This window comes from Papio anubis, chromosome 3 (genome assembly GCF_008728515.1).
Source record: "Papio anubis isolate 15944 chromosome 3, Panubis1.0, whole genome shotgun sequence".
NCBI lineage: Eukaryota > Metazoa > Chordata > Mammalia > Primates > Cercopithecidae > Papio > Papio anubis.
Genome location: NC_044978.1, coordinates 97,285,505 through 97,303,499, shown reverse-complemented (window position 1 = coordinate 97,303,499; position 17,995 = coordinate 97,285,505). Strand labels below are relative to the sequence as shown.

The 17,995-nt window shown below is 36.9% G+C and overlaps 1 protein-coding gene across 4 annotated transcripts in view; it reads left to right on the top strand.

Moving 5' to 3' along the window:
* Positions 1-17,995, top strand: part of SCFD2 (sec1 family domain containing 2) — a 556,166-nt gene that overhangs the window by 203,429 nt on the left and 334,742 nt on the right. The window lies entirely within an intron of this gene.

Here is a 17,995-nt window from a genome sequence, read left to right as displayed (position 1 = left end):
GCAGTGTGTAGAGGGAAATTTATAGCACTAAACGCCTACAAGAGAAAACAGGAAAGATCTAAAATTGACACCCTAACATCACAATTAAAAGAACTAGAGAAGCAAGAGCAAACACATTCAAAAACTAGCAGAAGGCAAAAAATAACTAAGATCAGAGCAGAACTGAAGGAGATAGAAACACAAAAAACCCTCCAAAAAATCAATGAATCCAGGAGCTGGTTTTTGAAAAGATCAACAAAATTGATAGACCGCTAGTGACTAATAAAGAAGAAAAGAGAGAAGAATCAAATAGACACAATAAAAAATGATAAAGCGGATATCACCACTGACCCCACAGAAATAAAAACTACCATCAGAGAATACTGTAAACATTCCCTTTGAAAACATTCCTTTTGAAAATTGGCACAAGGCAGGGATGCCCTCTCTCACCACTCCCATTCAACATAGTGTTGGAAGTGCTGGCTAGGGCAGTCAGGCAAGAGAAAGAAAGAAAGGGTATTCGGTTAGGAAAAGAAGAAGTCAAATTGTCCCTCTTTGCAAATGATATGATTGTATATTTAGAAAACCCCATTGTCTCAGCCCAAAATCTCCTTAAGCTGATAAGAAACTTCAGCAAAGTCTCAGGATACAAAATCAACGTGCAAAATCACAAGCATTCTTATACACCAGTAACAGACAAACAGAGAGCCAAATCATGAATGAACTCCCATTCACAATAGCTTCAAACAGAATAAAGTACCTAGGATTCCAACTTACAAGGGATGTAAAGGACCTCTTCAAAGAGAACTACAAACCACTGCTCAATGAAATAAAAGAGGACACAAACAAATGGAAGAACATACCATGCTCATGGATAGGAAGAATCAATATTGTGAAAATGGCCATACTGCCCAAGGTAATTTATAGATTCAATGCCATCCCCATTCAGCTACCAATCACTTTCTTCACAGAATTGGAAAAAACTGCTTTAAAGTTCATATGGCACCAAAAAAGAGCCCGCATTGCCAAGACAATCCTAAGCCAAAAGAACAAAGCTGGAGGCATCATGCTACCTGACTTCAAACTATACTCCAAGGCTACAGTAACCAAAACAGCATGATACTGGTACCAAAACAGAGATATAGACCAATGGAACAGAACAGAGTCCTCAGAAATAATACCACACATCTACAGCCATCTGATCTTTGACAAACCTGAGAGAAACAAGAAATGGGGAAAGGATTCCCTATTGAATAAATGGTACTGGGAAAATTGGCTAGCCATAACTAGAAAGCTGAACCTGGATCCTTTCCTTACTCCTTATACGAAAATTAATTCAAGATGGATTAGAGACTTAAATGTTAGACCAAAAACCATAAAAACCGTAGAAGAAAACCTAGGGAATACCATTCAGGACATAGGCATGGGCAAGGACTTCATGTCTAAAACACCAAAAGCAACGGCAACAAAAGCCAAAGTTGACAAATGGGATCTAATTAAACTAAAGAGCTTCTGCACAGCAAAAGAAACTACCATCAGAGTGAACAGGCAGCCTACAGAATGGGAGAAAAATTTTGCAATCTACTCATCTGATAAAGGGCTAATATCCAGAACCTATAAAGAACTCAATCAAATTTACAAGAAAAAAGCAAACAACCCCATCAAAAAGTGGGCAAAGCATATGAACAGACACTTCTCAAAAGACGACATTCATACAACCAACAGACACACGAAAAAATGTTCATCATCTATCGCATGGGTAGAAAGAATCAATATTGTGAAAATGGCCATACTGCCCAAAGCAATTTATAGATTCAATGCTATTCCCATTAAACTACTATTGACATTCTTCACAAAACTAGAAAAAACTATTTTAAAATTCATGTGGAACCAAAAATGAGTCTGAATAGCCAAGGCAATCTTAAGCAAAAAGAACAAAGCTGGAAATATCACGCTACCCAACTTCAAAGTATACCAAACCAGCATGGTTCTGGTACAAAAACAGACACGCAGACCAATGGAACAGAAAAGGGAACCCAGAAATAAGACCACACACCTACAACTATCTTATTTTCAACAAACATGACCAAAAAAAGCAACGGGGAAAGAATTCCATATTTAATAAATGATGCTGGGAGAACTAGCTAGCCATATGTGGAAAATTGAAACTGGACCCCTTCCTTACATCATATGCAAAAATCAACTCAAGTTGGATTAAATATTTAAATACAAAACCCAAAACTATAAAAAAATAGAAGAAAACCTAGGCAATCTCATTCAGGACGTAGGCACAAGCAAAGATTTCATGATGAAGACACCAAAAGAATTTGCAATAATTTGCAAAAATTGACAAATGAGATCTAATTAAACTAAAGAACTTCTGCACTGCAAAAGTAACTGTGAATAGAGTAAACAGACAACCTACAGAATGAGAGAAAATTTTTGTAAACTTTGCATCTTACAAAGGTCTAATATCCATCATCTGTAAGAAACTTAAATTTACAAGAAAAAAAAACAAACAAACAACCCCATTAAAAAGTGAGCAAAGGACAGGAACATCCTCTTCTTAAAAGAAGACATGCATGTGCCCAAAAATCATATTTAAAAAGCTCCATATAGCTAATTATTAGAGAAATGCAAATCAAATCCACAATGAGATACCATCTCACACCAGTTAGAATGGCTATTATTAAAAAGTCAAAAAATAACATGCTGGCGAGGTTATGGAGAATAAGGAATGCTTTTACACTGTTTGTGGGAGTGTAGATTAGTTCATCCACTGTAGAAGACAGTGTGGTGATTCCTCAAAGATCTAGAGAAAGAAATACCATTTGACTCAGCAATCCCATTACTGGGTATATACTCAAAGGAATATAAATCATTCTATTATAAAGACATATGCATGCAAATGTTAATTGCAGCACTATTCACAATAGCAAAGACTTGAAATCAACCTAAATGTCCATCAATTATAGGCTGGATAAAGAAAATGTAGTACATATATGCCATGGAATACTATGCAGCCATAAAAGAACGAGATCATGTTCTTTGCAGTGACATGGATGGAGCTGGAGACCATTATCCTTAGCAAACTAACACAGGAACAGAAAATCAAATACCTCATGTTCTCACGTATAAGTGTGAGCTAAATGAAGAGAGCATAAGGACACATACAGAAGAACAACACACACTGGGGCCTACTGGAGGGCAGAGGGTGGGAGGAAGGAGAGGATCAGGAAAAAATAGCTACAAAATAAGCAATGGAAAAAGGACTCCCTATTCAATAAATGATGCTGGGATAACTAGCTAGCCATATGCAGAAGAATGAATCTGGACCGTTGCCTTTCACCATATATAGAAATCAACGCAAAATGGATTAAATACTTAAACGTAAGACCTAGAACTAAAAGAATCATAGGAGCAAACCCAGGGAACACCATTCTAGACATGGACCTTGTGAAAGAATTTATGACTAAGTCCTCGTCCTCAAAAGCAATTGTAAAAAAAAAAAAAAAATGACAAGTAGAACCTAAGTAACCTAAAGAACTTCTGCACAGCAAAAGAAACTATCAACAAAGTGAAAAGACAACCTACAGAATGGGAGAAAATATTTGCAAACTATGTACCTGAAAAAAAGTGTAATATCCCAAATTTATATGGAACATAAACAATTTCACAAGCAAAAGATAAATAACCCCATTAAAAAGTGGTCAAAAGACATGAACAGACACTTCTCAAAAGAAGACATGTGGCCAACAAACATGAAAAAAAATGCTCCACATCACTACTAATCAGAGAAATGCAAAGCAAAACCACAGTGAGATAGCATCTCACGTCAGGCTATTTAATTAATAATAATGGCTATTAATATTAATTAAATTAATTGTTTATTAATTTAATATTAATTGAATTAATTGTTTAATTTAATATTAATTGAATTAATTAATAATTATTAAATAATAATGGCTATTAACAAAACGTCAAAAAACAAATTCCAGTGAGGCTGCAAAGAAAAGGAAATGCTTATACACTATTGGTGGGAATGTAAATTAGTCCAGCAACTATGGAAAGCCGTTTGGAGATTTCTCAAATAACTTAAAACAGAACTATCATTCAACCCAGCAATTCCATTACTGAATATATATCCAATAGAAAATAAGCTATTCTACCAAAAAGACATATGCACTTGTACCTTCATCACAGCACTATTCAAATTGCAAAGACATGGAATCAACCTAGGTGCCCATCAATGGTAGATTGGGTAAAGAAAATGTGGTACATGATACACTATGGAACATCACATTGCCATAAAAAAGAACCAAAACATTTCCTTTGCAGCAACATGGATGCAGTTAGAGGCCACTATCCTATGGATTAACATAGCTGCAGAAAACCAAATACTGCATGTTGTCACTTATAAGTGGGAGCTAATCATTGGGTACTCGTGGACATAAAGATGGCAATAATCAACACTGGGGACTACTAGAAGATGGAGTGAGGGAGGGAGGAGGATTTAAAAACTAACTTTTGGGTCCTATGCTCACTACCTGGGTGATAGGATCATTCAATTCCAAACTTCAGCGTCACACAATATGCCCACGTTACAAACCTACACGTGTACCCCCTGAATCTAAAATATAAGTTAAAATCCTAAAAGAAAGAAAAGATCCTTGATATGATTCCCACTTTTTTTTTTATTTGATGAGAATTATTTTGTGGTCCAAGGTATGGTTTATTCTGGAGAATGTTCCATGTTCTGATGAAAAGAATGTGTACTATGCAGCATTTGGATGAAATATTCTGTAAACATTAGTTAGGTTCATTTGATCTAGAGTGTCGCTTAGCTGAAATGTTTCCTTGTCCATTTTCTGTCTAGATGATCTGCCCATTACTGAAAGTGGGGTGTTGAAGTCCTCTATTACTATTGTATTTCAGTCTATCTCTCCATTCAGATCTGTTAATGTTTGCTTTATGTACTTGGAAGCTCTGGTGTTGCCTGTGTAGATATTTATAATGGTTATATCTACTTGCTGAATTGATCCCTTTATCATTTTATAGTGACCTTCTTTGTATCTTTTTATAGCCTTTGATTTGTAGTGTATTTTATGTAATGTAAGTATAGTTGTTACTGCTCTTTTTTGGTTTCCACTTGAGCAGAATATCTTTTTCTGTTCCTTCACTTTTAGTCTGTGTTTGTCTTTATTTGTGAGATGGGTTTCTTGTAGGCAACATACAGTTGGGTCTTGTTTTTATCCATTCTGAAACACAGAGTTTTATGTTTTTAATTCGAGAATTTGGTTCATTTGCATTCAGTGCTATTATTGGTAAGGACTTACTACTGCCATTTTGTTGCTTGTTTTCTGGTTGTTTTGCAACTTCTCTGCTTCTTCCTTCCTTTCTTACTGTCTTCCTTTGTGGTTAAATGATTTTCTCTGGCACTACATTTTAATTTATTGCTTTTTGTGTATCTATTACAGTTTTTTGCATTGTGGTTACCACGAAGCTTGCAAAAAATATCTTACAGATATAACAAGTTATTTTAATGAGATGACAAAAATATTAGAAACAAATAAAAGTAACCCTCTACACTTTAACTCCATCCCTCTACATTTTGACTTTTTGTTGTCTCAAGTTACATATTTTCATATTGCCTATCTCTTAACAGGTTGTTGTAGCTATTATTGTTTTGATAGATTTGGCTTTTGGGTTTCATACTAGAGATATGAGTAGATTGCTCACCACAATTACAGTATTAGAGTATTCTGGGTTTGTCTGTGTACTTAATTTTACCAGTGGGTTTTATACTTTCAAATGATTTCTTGTTGAATATTCAGTGGCTTTTTTTTTCTTTCAGATTGAATAACTCCCTTTAGAATTTCTTGTAAGATGGATTTGATGGTGGAAAATTCAGCTTTTGTTTGTCTGGGAAAGAATTTATCTCTTCTTCATTTTTGATGAGTAGCATGGCTGGATACAGTATTATTAAATGACACATTTTTTTCAGCATTTGGAAAATGTAATAAAACTCTCTCCTGCTCCCAATCTGCATGGTTTCCATTGAGAAGTTTATTGCCAGATGAATTGGAACTCCTTTATATGTTACTTGCTTCTTTTCTTTGCTGCTTTTAAGATTCTCTCTTTGCTCTTGACCTTTGATAGCTTGATTATTATATGCCCTTGGGTAGTTTTATTTGAGTTTTATCTGTTTGGTGTTACCTAAACTTCCTGTACCTGATATATTTCTTTTTTTTCTCAAGTTTTGGAAAGTTTTCTGTTAGCATTTCTTTGAATACACTTTCTACCCCTTGATCTTGCTCAAATTCCTCTTGAATACCAATAATTCTTAGATTTGTTATTTTGAAGTAATTTTCTGTATCTTGCAGATGATCTTCATTCCCTATCATTCTTTTTTCTCCTTTGACTATGTATTTTCAAATAGCCTATCTTTGAGCCCACTGATTCTTTTTTGTTTGATCCAGTCTGCAGATGAGGGCCTCTAATGAATTTTTCAGTTCATTAGAAAATAAAGATTTCTGTCCCAAAATTTCTGTTTGATTTGTTTCATTATTTCAATCTCTGTGTTAAATTTCTCTGATAGGCTGGGCATGGTGGCTCATGCCTGTAATACCAGCATTTGGGGAGGCTGAAGCAGGCAGATCACTTGAGTCCAGGAGTTTGAGACTAGCCTTGGCAATATAGAGAGACCCCGTCTCTACAAAAATTAAAAATACATACATGCATACATACATACACACACACATAAATTTATTTCTCTGATAAATTCCAGAATTGATTTTCTGTGTTATCTTGGAGATCACAGTATTTCCTTAAAACTACTATTTTGAATTATTCATCAGAGAGCTCACATATGATCATCTCATTAGGGTCAGTCAGTTGTTTCTTGGTTTGTCCATTTGGGGAGGTCATAGTTCCCTATCTGCTGTTGTTTCTTGTAGATGTTTCTGTGAGACCTTACACTAGTCTCATAGAAAGCAGGAGGTCCTTATTGAGGCCTCATTTTATCTCTAAGAACTTTTTTTTTTGAAGTAAAAATAGAGCTTTTATTTCTAAGTTGAGTATACAAAAGACAAAAATTAGTTATTTTTCATATGGAGGACAGAAATACACCAAGTTATAATTCTTTTTTAGTTACCAGTATTATTGTCAAGTTTAAGCTTTTTTTCTGTTTATTGGCAAGCTGAATAATTGTACATGTTTTTAAGCATATATAGTGTTCATGGATGGTATTTAAAGTTTTAAGTTTCAGTCTCAATTAACATAAGGCTGATCTCAATAGTTTAGGCAAAAATACAAGTAAAATTATTGCATGGGAACACTTTGTATAGTTTTGTTTTTGAATTTTTAACAAAAATATTTATTCACTATAATGATTTCCTAACAGAGATCTTAGAAATTGAAAAACAACATAATCAGTCTTAAGTTAAAAATTGCCTGAAAAATATGCCATTTCTGGAATTTTGCTTTGAGTAAAGTAGTTATTAGTTCACATAATATGTGGCACAGTCATGAAATTATAAAGATACTAATTTGGACATATATCTAAGGTTTGCCTAATTTTAAATATTTATGAATGCAATATACTGATTTTCAAATCAGGATAGGTTGAGTATCCCTTAACCAAAAAGCTTATGACCATAAGTGTTTCAGATTTGGGGATTTTGTTTGTTTGTTTGTTTGTTTGGTTTGCATTTTGGAATATTACCATATACAAAATGAGATATCTTGGGTATAAGATCCTAGTCTAAACAGGAATTTCATTTATGTTTTGTGTACACCTTATGCACATGGCCTGAAGGTAATTGTATTTCTCCTTTAAGGATGCTGAATAAACTGAGTTTTAGGTGCCTGTGTTTTTTTAAAAATTTTTTTATTATACTTTATGTTCTAGGGTACATGTGCACAACGTGCAGGTTTGTTACATATGTATACATGTGCTGTGTTGGTGTGCTGAACCCATTAACTTGTCATTTACACTAGGTTTATCTCCTAATGCTATCCTTCCCCTGACCGCACAACAGACTCCAGCGTGTGATGTTCCCCTTTCTGTGTCCAAGTGTTCTCATTGTTTAATTCCCAACTATGAGTGAGAACATGTAGTGCTTGGTTTTCTGTTCTTGTGACAGTTTGCTGAGAATGATGGTTTCCAGCTGTATCCATGTCCCTACAAAGGACACAAACTCATCATTTTTTATGGCTGCATAATATTCCATGGTGTATATGTGCCACATTTTCTTAATCCAGTCCATCACTGATGGACATTTGGGTAGGTTCCAAGTCTTTGCTATTGTGAATAGGGCCGCAATAAACATACGAGTACATTTGTCTTTATAGCAGTATGATATATAATCCTTTGGGTATATACCAAGTAATGGGATGGCTGAGTCAAATGGTATTTCTAGTTCTAGATCCTTGAGGAATCGTCAGTTTTCCCCAATGGTTGAACTAGTTTACAGTCCCACCAACAGTGTAAAAGCATTCCTATTTTTCCACATCCTCTCCAGCATCTGTTGTTTCCTGATTTTTTAATAACTGCCATTCTAACTGGTGTGAGATGGTATCTCGTTGTGGTTTTGATTTGCATTTCTCTGATGGCCAGTGATGATGAGCATTTTTTCAGGTGTCTGTTGGCTGTATGAATGTCTTCTTTTGAGAAGTGTCTGTTCATATCCTTTGTCCACTTTTTGATGGGGTTGCTTTTTTCTTGTAAATTTGATTGAGTTCTTTGTAGGTTCTAGATATTAGCCCTTTGTCAGATGAGTAGATTGCAAAAATTTCCTCCCATTCTGTAGGTTGCCTGGTTACTCTGATGGTAGTTTCTTTTGCTGTGCAGAAGCACTTTAGTTTAATTAGATCCCATTTTTCAACTTTGGCTTTTGTTGCCATTGCTTTTGCTGTTTTAGACATGAAGTACATGCCCATGCCTACGTCCTGAATGATATTCCCTAGGTTTTCTTCTAGGGTTTTTATGGTATTAGGTCTAACATTTAAGTCTCTAATTCATCTTGAATTAAATTTCATATAAAGTGTAAGGAAAGGATCGAGCTTAAACTTTCTACTTATGGCTAGCCAATATTCCCAGCACCATTTATTAAATAGGGAATCCTTTCCCCATTTCTTGATTTTGTCAGGTTTCTCAAAGATCAGATGGTTGTAGATGTGTGGTATTATCTCTGAGGGCTCTGTTCTGTTCCATTGGTCTATATCTCTGTTTTGGTACCAGTACCATGCTGTTTTGGTTACTGTAGCCTTGGAGTATAGCTTGAAGTCAGGTAGCGTGATGCCTCCAGCTTTGTTCTTTTGGCTTAGGATTGTCTTGGCAATGCAGGGTCTTTTTTGGTTCCGTATGAACTTTAAAGTAGTTTTTTCCAATCCTGTGAAGAAAGTCATTGGTAGCTTGATGGGGATGGCATTGAATCTATAAATTACCTTGGGCAACATGGCCATTTTCACAATGTTGATTCTTCCTATCCATGAGCATGGTATGTTCTTCCATTTGTTTGTGTCCTCTTTTATTTCATTGAGCAGTGGTTTGTAGTTCTCCTTGAAGAGGTCCTTTATATCCCTTTTAAGTAGGATTCCTAGGTATTTTATTCTCTTTGAAGCTATTGTGAATGGGAGTTCATTTATGATTTGGCTCTCTGTTTGTCTGTTACTGGTGTATAAGAATGCTTGTGATTTTTGCACATTGATTTTTTATCCTGAGACTTTGCTGATGTTGCTTATCAGTTTACGGAGATTTTGGGCTGAGACGATGGGGTTTTCTAAATATACAATCATGTCATCTGCTAACAGGAACAATTTGACTTCTTCTTTTCCTAACTGAATACCCTTGATTTCTTTCTCTTGCCTGATTGCCCTAGCCAGAACTTCCAACACGATGTTGAATAGGAGTGGTGAGAGAGGGCATCCCTGTCTTGTGCCAGTTTTCAAAAGGAATGCTTCCAGTTTTTGCCCATTCAATATGATATTGGCTGTGGTTTCTCATAAATAGCTCTTATTATTTTGAGATACATTCCGTCAATACTGAATTTATTGAGCGTTTTTAGCATGAAGGGCTGTTGAATTTTGTCAAAGACCTTTTCTGCATCTATTGAGATAATCATGTAGTTTTTGTCTTTGGTTCTGTTTATATGCTGGATTATGTTTATTGATTTGCGAATGTTGAACCAGCCTTGCATCCCAGGGATGAAGCCCACTTGATCATGGTGGATAAGCTTTTTGATGTGCTGCTGGATTCGGTTTGCCAGTATTCTATTGAGAATTTTTGCACCAATATTCATCAGGGATATTGGTCTAAAATCCTCTTTTTTTGTTGTTTCTCTGCCAGGCTTTGGTATCAGGATGATGTTGGCCTCATAAAATGAGTTAGGGAGGATTCCCTCTTTTACTATTGATTGGAATAGTTTCAGAAGGAATGGTACCAACTCCTCCTTGTACCTCTGATAGAATTCGGCTGAGAATCCGTCCAGTCCTGGACTTTTTTTGGTTGGTAGGCTATTAATTATTGCCTCAATTTGAGAGCCTGCTCTTGGTCTATTCACGGATTCAACTTCTTCCTGGTTTAGTCTTGGGAGAGCATAAGTGTCCAGGAAATTATCCATTTCTTCTAGATTTTCCAGTTTATTTGCGTAGAGGTGTTTATAGTATTCTCTGATGGTAGTTTGTATATCTGTGGGGTCGGTGGTGATATCCCCTTTAACATTTTTTATTGTGTCTATTTGATTCTTCTCTCTTTTCTTTATTAGTCTTGCTAGCGGTCTATGAATTTTGTTGATCTTTTCCAAAAACCAGCTCCCACATTCATTGTTTTTTTGGAAGGTTTTTTGTGTCTCTATCTCCTTCAGTTCTGCTCTGATCTTAGTTTTTTCTTGCCTTCTCTTAGCTTTTGAATGTGTTTGCTCTTGCTTCTCTAGTTCTTTTAATTGTGATGTTAGGGTGTCAATTTGAGATCTTTTCTGCTTTCTCTTGTGGACATTTAGTGCTATAAATTTCCCTCTACACACTGCTTTAAATGTGTCCCAGAGGTTCTGGTATGTTGTATCTTTGTTCTCATTGATTTGAAAGAACATCTTTATTTCTGTCTTCATTTCCTTATGGACCCAGTAGTCATTCAGGAGCAGGTTGTTCAGTTTCCACGTAGTTGAGCGGTTTTGATTGAGTTTCTTAGTCCTGAGTTCTAGTTTGATTGCACTGTAGTCTGAGAGACAGTTTGTTATAATTTCTGTTCTTGTACATTTGCTGAGGAGTGCTTTACTTCCAACTATATGGTCAATTTTGGAATAAGTGCAATGTGGTGCTGAGAAGAATGTATATTCTGTCGATTTGGGGTGGAGAGTTCTGTAGTTGTCTATTTGGTCCGCTTGGTGCAGGGTTGAGTTCAATTCCTGGATCTCCTTGTTAACTTTCTGTCTTGTTGATCTGTCTAATGTTGACAGTGGGGTGTTAAAGTCTCCCACCATTGTTGTATGCTAGTCTATGTCTCTTTGTAAGTCTCTAAGGACATGCTTTATGAATCTGGGTGCTCCTGTATTGGGTACATATATATTTAGGATAGTTAGCTCTTCCTGATGAATTGATCCGTTTACCATTATGTAATGGCCTTCTTTGTCTCTTTTTGATCTTTGATGGTTTAAAGTCTGTTTTATCAGAGACTATGATTGCAACTCCTGCTTTCTTTTGTTTTCCATTTGCTTGGTAGATCTTCTTCCATCCCTTTATTTTGAACCTATATGTGTCTCTGCATGTGAGATGGGTCTCCTGAATACAGCAAACTGATGAGTCTTGACTCTTTATCCAATTTGCCATTCTGTGTCTTTTAATTGGGTCATTTAGTCCATTTACTTTTAAGGTTAATATTGTTATGTGTGAACTTGATCCTGTCATTATGATATTAGCTGGTTATTTTGCTCGTTAGTTGATGCGTTTTCTGCCTATCATCGATGGACTTTACATTTTGGCATGTTTTTGCAATGGCTGGAACGGTTGCTCCTTTCCATGTTTAGTGCTTCCTTAAGGATCTCTTGTAAGGCAGGCCTAGTGGTGAAAAAATCTCTAAGCCTTTGCTTGTCTGTAAAGGATTTTATTTCTCCTTCACTTTTGAAACTTAGTTTGGCTGGATATGAAATTCTGGGTTGAAAATTCCTTTCTTTTAGAATGTTGAATATTGGACCCCACTCTCTTTTGGCTTGTAGAGTTTCTGCCGAGAGATCTGCTGTTAGTCTGATGGGCTTCCCTTTGTGGGTAACCCGACCTTTCTCTCGGCTGCCCTTAACATTTTTTCCTTCATTTCAACTTTGGTGAATCTGGCAATTATGTGTCTTGGAGTTGCTCTTCTTGAGTAGAATCTTTGTGGCGTTCTCTGTATTTCCTGGATTTGAATGTTGGCCTGCCTAGATTGGGGAAGTTCTCCTGGATGATATCCTGCAGAGTGTTTTCCAACTTGGTTCCATTTTCTCCGTCACTTTCAGGCACCCCAATCAGATGTAGATTTGGTCTTTTCACATAATCCCATATTTCTTGGAGGCTTTGTTCATTTATTTTTCTTCTTTTTTCTCTTCACTTCTCTTCTTGCTTCATTTCATTCATTTGATCTTCAATCGGTGATATTCTTTCCTCCAGTTGATCGAGTCAGTTACTGAATCTTGTGCATTTGTCACGTAGTTCTCATGTTATTGTTTTCATCTCTATCAGTTCTTTTAAGGACTTCTCTACATTGGTTATTCTAGTTAGCCATTCATCAAATCTTTTTTCATGGTTTTTAGTTTCTTTGTGCTGGTTACATAGTTCCTCCTTTAGTTCTGAGAAGTTTGATCGACTGAAGCCTTCTCTTAACTCGTCAAAATCATTCTCCGTCCAGCTTTGTTCTGTTGCTGGTGATGAGCTGCGTTCCTTTGGAGGGGGAGATGTGCTCTGATTTTTTGAATTTCCAGCTTTTCTGCACTGCTTTTTCCCCATCTTTATGGTTTTATCTGCCTTTGGTCTTTGATGATGGTGATGTACTGATGGGATTTTTATTGTGGGCATCCTTTCTCTTTGTTAGTTTTCCTTCTAACAGTCAGGATCCTCAGCTGTAGGTCTGTTGGAGTTTGCTTGAGGTTCACTCCAGACCCTCTTTGCCTGGGTATCAGCAGCGGAGGCTGCAGAAGATAGAATTTTGCTGAACAACGAGTGTTGCTGTCTGATTCTTGCTCTGGAAGCTTTGTCTCAGAGGTGCACCCAGCCATGTGACGTGTGAGATATCAGTCTGCACCTCAGTTGAATATGCAGAAATCACCCATCTTCTGTGTTGCTTACAGTGGTAGCTGGAGGCTGAAGCTGTTCCTATTCGGCCATCTTGGGTGCACCCCCTCCCACATTTTCTTAATCCGGTCTGTCACTGATGGACATTTGGGTTGGTTCCAAGTCTTTGCTATTGTGAATAGTGCCACAATAAACATACATGTGCATGTGTGTTTATAGCAACATGATTTATAATCCTTTGGGTATATATCCAGTAATGGGATGGCTGGGTCAAATGGTATTTCTAGTTCTAGATCTTTGAGGAGTCACCACACTGTCTCCCACAATGGTGAACTAGTTTACAGTCCCACCAACAGTATAGAAGTGTTTCTGTTTCTCCACATCCTCTCCAGCACTTGTTGTTTCCTGACTTTTTAATGATCACCATTCTAACAGGTGTGAGGTGGTATGTCAATGTGGTTTTGATGTGCATTTCTCTGATGGCGTGTGATGATGAGCATTTTTTCATGTGTCTGTTGGCAGCATAAATGTCTTCTTTTGAGAAGTGTCTGTTCATATCCTTTGCCCACTTTTTGATGGGGTTGTTTGTGGGTTTTTTTTTGTAGATTTGTTTGAGTTCTTTGTAGGTTCTGGATATTAGCCCTTTGTCAGATGAGTAGATTGCAAAAATTCTCTCCCATTCTGTAGGTTGCCTGTTCACTCTGATGGTAGTTTCTTTTGCTGTGCAGAAGCTCTTTAGTATAATTAGATCCCATTTGTCAATTATGCCTTTGTTGCCATTGCTTTTGGTGTTTTAGCCATAAAGTGCTCGCCCATGCCTGTGTCCTGAATGGTATTCTTCTAGGGTTTTTCTTGTAGGTTTTCTTCTAGGGTTTTTATGGGTTTAGTTCTAAGCTTAAGTCTCTAATCCATCTTGAGTGAATTTTTGTATAAGGTGTAAGGAAGGGATCCAGTTTCAGCTTTCTACTTATGGCTAGCCAGTTTTCCCAGCAAAATTTGTTAAATAGGGAATCCTTTCCCCATTTCTTGTTTTTGTCAGGTTTGTCAAAGATCAGATGGTTGTAGATGTGTGGTATTACTTCTGAGGGCTCTGTTCTGTTCCATTGGTCTATATCTCTGTTTTGGTACCAGTATCATGCTGTTTTGATTACTGTAGCCTTGGAGTATAGTTTGAAGTCAGGTAGCATGAAGCCTCCAGCTTTGTTCCTTTGGCTTAGGATTGTCTTGTCAATACGGGCTCTTTTTTGGTTCCATATGAAATTTAAAGTAGTTTTTTCCAATTCTGTGAAGAAAGTCATTGGTAGCTTAGTGGGGATGGCATTGAATCTATAAATTACCTTGGGCAGTATGGCCATTTTCATGATATTGATTCTTCCTATCCATGAATAAGGAATATTCTTCCATTTGTTTGTATCCTCTTTTATTTCATCGAACAGTGGTTTGTAGCTCTCCTTGAAGAGGTCCTTCACAACCCTTGTAAGTTGGATTCCTAGGTATTTTATTCTCTTTGAAGCAAATGTGAATGGGAATTCACTCATGATTTGGCTTTCTTTTTGCCTGTTACTGGTGTATAAGAATGCTTGTGATTTTTGCACATTGATTTTTTATCCTGAGACTTTGCTGAAGTTGCTTATCAGCTTAAAGAGATTTTGGGCTGAGACAATGGGTTTTCTAAATATACAATCATGTCATCTGCAAACAGGGACAATTTGACTTCCTCTTTTCCTAATTGAATTCCCTTTATTTCTTTCTCTTGCCTGACTGCCCTAGCCAGAACTTCCAACACTATGTTGAATAGGAGTGGTGGGAGGGGGCATCCCTATCTTGTGCCAGTTTTCAAGGGGAGTGCTTCTAGTTTTTGCCCATTCCGTATGATATTGGCTGTGGTTTGTCATAAATAGCTCTTATTATTTTGAGATACGTTCCATCAATACCGAATTTATTGAGAGTGTTTAGCATGAAGGGCTGTTGAATTTTGTCAAAGGCCTTTTCTGCATCTATTGAGATAATCATGTGGCTTTTGTCTTTTGTTTTGTTTATATGTGGTATTATGTTTATTGATTTGTGTATGTTGAACCAGCCTTGCATCCCAGGGATGAAGCCCACTTGATCATAGTGGATAAGCTTTTTGATGTGCTGCTGGATTTGCTTTGCCAGTATTTTATTGAGGATTTTTGCATCGATGTTCCTCAGGGATATTGGTCTGAAATTCTCTTTTTGTGTTGTGTCTCTGCCAGGCTTTAGTATCAGGATGATGTTGGCCTCATAAAATGAGATAGGGAGGATTCCCTCTTTTTCTATTGATTGGAATAGTTTCAGAAGAAATGGTACCAGCTCCTCCTTGTACCTCTGGTAGAATTTGACTGTGAATCCATCTGGTCCTGGACTTTTTTTCATTGGTAGGCTATTAATTATTGCCTCAATTTCAGAGCCTGCTATTGGTCTATTCTGGGATTCAACTTCTTCCTGGTTTAGTCTTGGGAGAGTGTATGTGTCCAGGAATTTACCCATTTCTTCTATGTTTTCTAGTTTATTTGAGTACAGGTGTTTATAGTATTCTTTGATGGTAGTTTGTATTTCTGTGAGGTCAAAGAAGTTTGAATTTGACATTTAGATGGTGCAAGTTGGAAACCCATCCCATGGCCAAGTCGTTGACTTCTGCTATTTCTCAGTTAGAACTGACCACTTAAGTCCTCTTCAGTAATTACTCCCCTATATCTAAATAATCATCTTTCCTTGCATGCAATTTTAAAAGTGTATCTCACATTTTACAATTTCCTTGAAATAGACAATATACATCACTACTGCTTTTTTGAGAAATCTATTATAGCTATTACTAAGTAATATTTTGAAAATATTTGGCACAATACTTTTTGGCTTCTTACCAGTCACCACCCACACTCCCCACAAAAAGATCTTAAGATAAAAAGGGATTATTTGAGTATAATTTTTTTTCTTAATAACCACTCCGAATCAGCCTTACAAGTATTCTGGTTGATCAGGCACTTGGTTAAGTCTGTGTTAACTGTTCTAAGGCTGCTAGTTACCAATGGACAATCAATGCTGACTCCTACAAGTTGTCGTGATGGTTTTTTCCTCTGTCCTTCCCAAATAAATACCATTGTAAAGCCATACCCATGCCACATGCACCATTAAAAGGTAGCCAGACATGAATCATTGTAAAATTTAAACTACCCCATGTTTCAGGAGAGAGGAAAGGAAGAGCTTATGCGAAAGCTAAAATCACAGAATTACAGAGGCTTCAATATGGGAAGCATTTCTCTATTAGAGCTCATTCAACTACACAAAATATTGCCCATAATACTCTTTCAAGGTCGAGTAACAATTCAGGCCTATGGTGAATTAAAACACTGTGGAGCTTTGGAAAAATCAACATTTAAAGAAAACGACTGTTTTCTCTGAGTCACCTTATTCTCACAATACCTGCAAGAACGTTCTTGGTATCTAATGATCATGGTTCCAACATTTTCATGGCTTGTGAAATTAAATTCTCTATTTCGTTTTCTAAGTCTGATATAATGAATTTCCAATGCTAGCAGCAGGGCACATTCCATTTGGAATTCCTTGTTTTATCACTGAGAAAACGATTCAGTTTCACCCCCTGTGCCCCATAGTGGGGAATTCTCCATGGCATATTGTACAAAAGGCTCAATATTTTGTTCCTTTTTTCCTTTACCATCAATGCATAAATCAGTCTACTACCTTTGCAATATGTGTTTCCCACACAGACACATGAATGCAGCTTGCTTCTGAAAGTGGAGTGTCTTCTTGTCCTTGTCCCTTTCCCTGCAGCTTTATTACTGATGAGATGTCAGCAACTAGCTTTTCACCAAAAGCAGTGCCTAAAGTGGGACCTTCCTTATGTTAAGTTTTACAAACAGCTTTAATTTCTCATAGCTAATATTAAAAGCTTGTGGTAAGGAAAAGAAAAAGGGAACTTGTGGAATTTCATATTTTGATCACTGCACAGCCATCAGGAAGGCACGTTTCTGTGCTTTCTTCCTGCTCCTGGCTTTCTGCTTGTCACCTTGTGGTACAACCTCCTGTCTCTCTCCTCCATCGCTCCCTCATCTCCCCTGCCTCTGCTCTCTCTGTTTGTTGCTATCTATTATCTATCAATTATCTACCTGTCTATCTGTCTAGCTAGCTAGCTAGCTATGTATCATCTATCTATCTAGCTCCCTTTCTTTCTCTCTCTCTTCTCCTCCTTTCTGCATCATTTCAGTCCTCCAACTGACTTTTCATTCCATCCTTTTCCCATCCATGTTTTCTCCTTCTATATTCCAGGTTTGGGACTCTTTCATCACTTTGCTCTCCCACATACATCCCTGTCTGTTTCCCCACTACCAGGGAAGCCAACATGTGGGAAGACCATCAGTGCATACATATGTCCACCAGTCTCTCTGTCAAACCATGCATCTTTTCCATTTGGTTTTTCAACTCATTCATTCATTCATTCATTCATGCCTCCAACAAACATATTTGAGATTCTAATATATAACAAGCACTGGACTAGGCAGGCGCTTAGGATATACAGTGGAGAAGAAAACAGACAATGATAACTTTCACCTTGGGGCTTTCACTGCAGTGGGGAGAGAGATGTTTCAAAACGAATCCCTCCAAAAATATATATCATTATGACATATATTGGGATAAATGGTATAGAGGAAGTTTCCAGAGCACTAAGAGAAAGTAAAAGAGCAAAAATAATTTAAATTGAGGGTGAAGTGGTTTG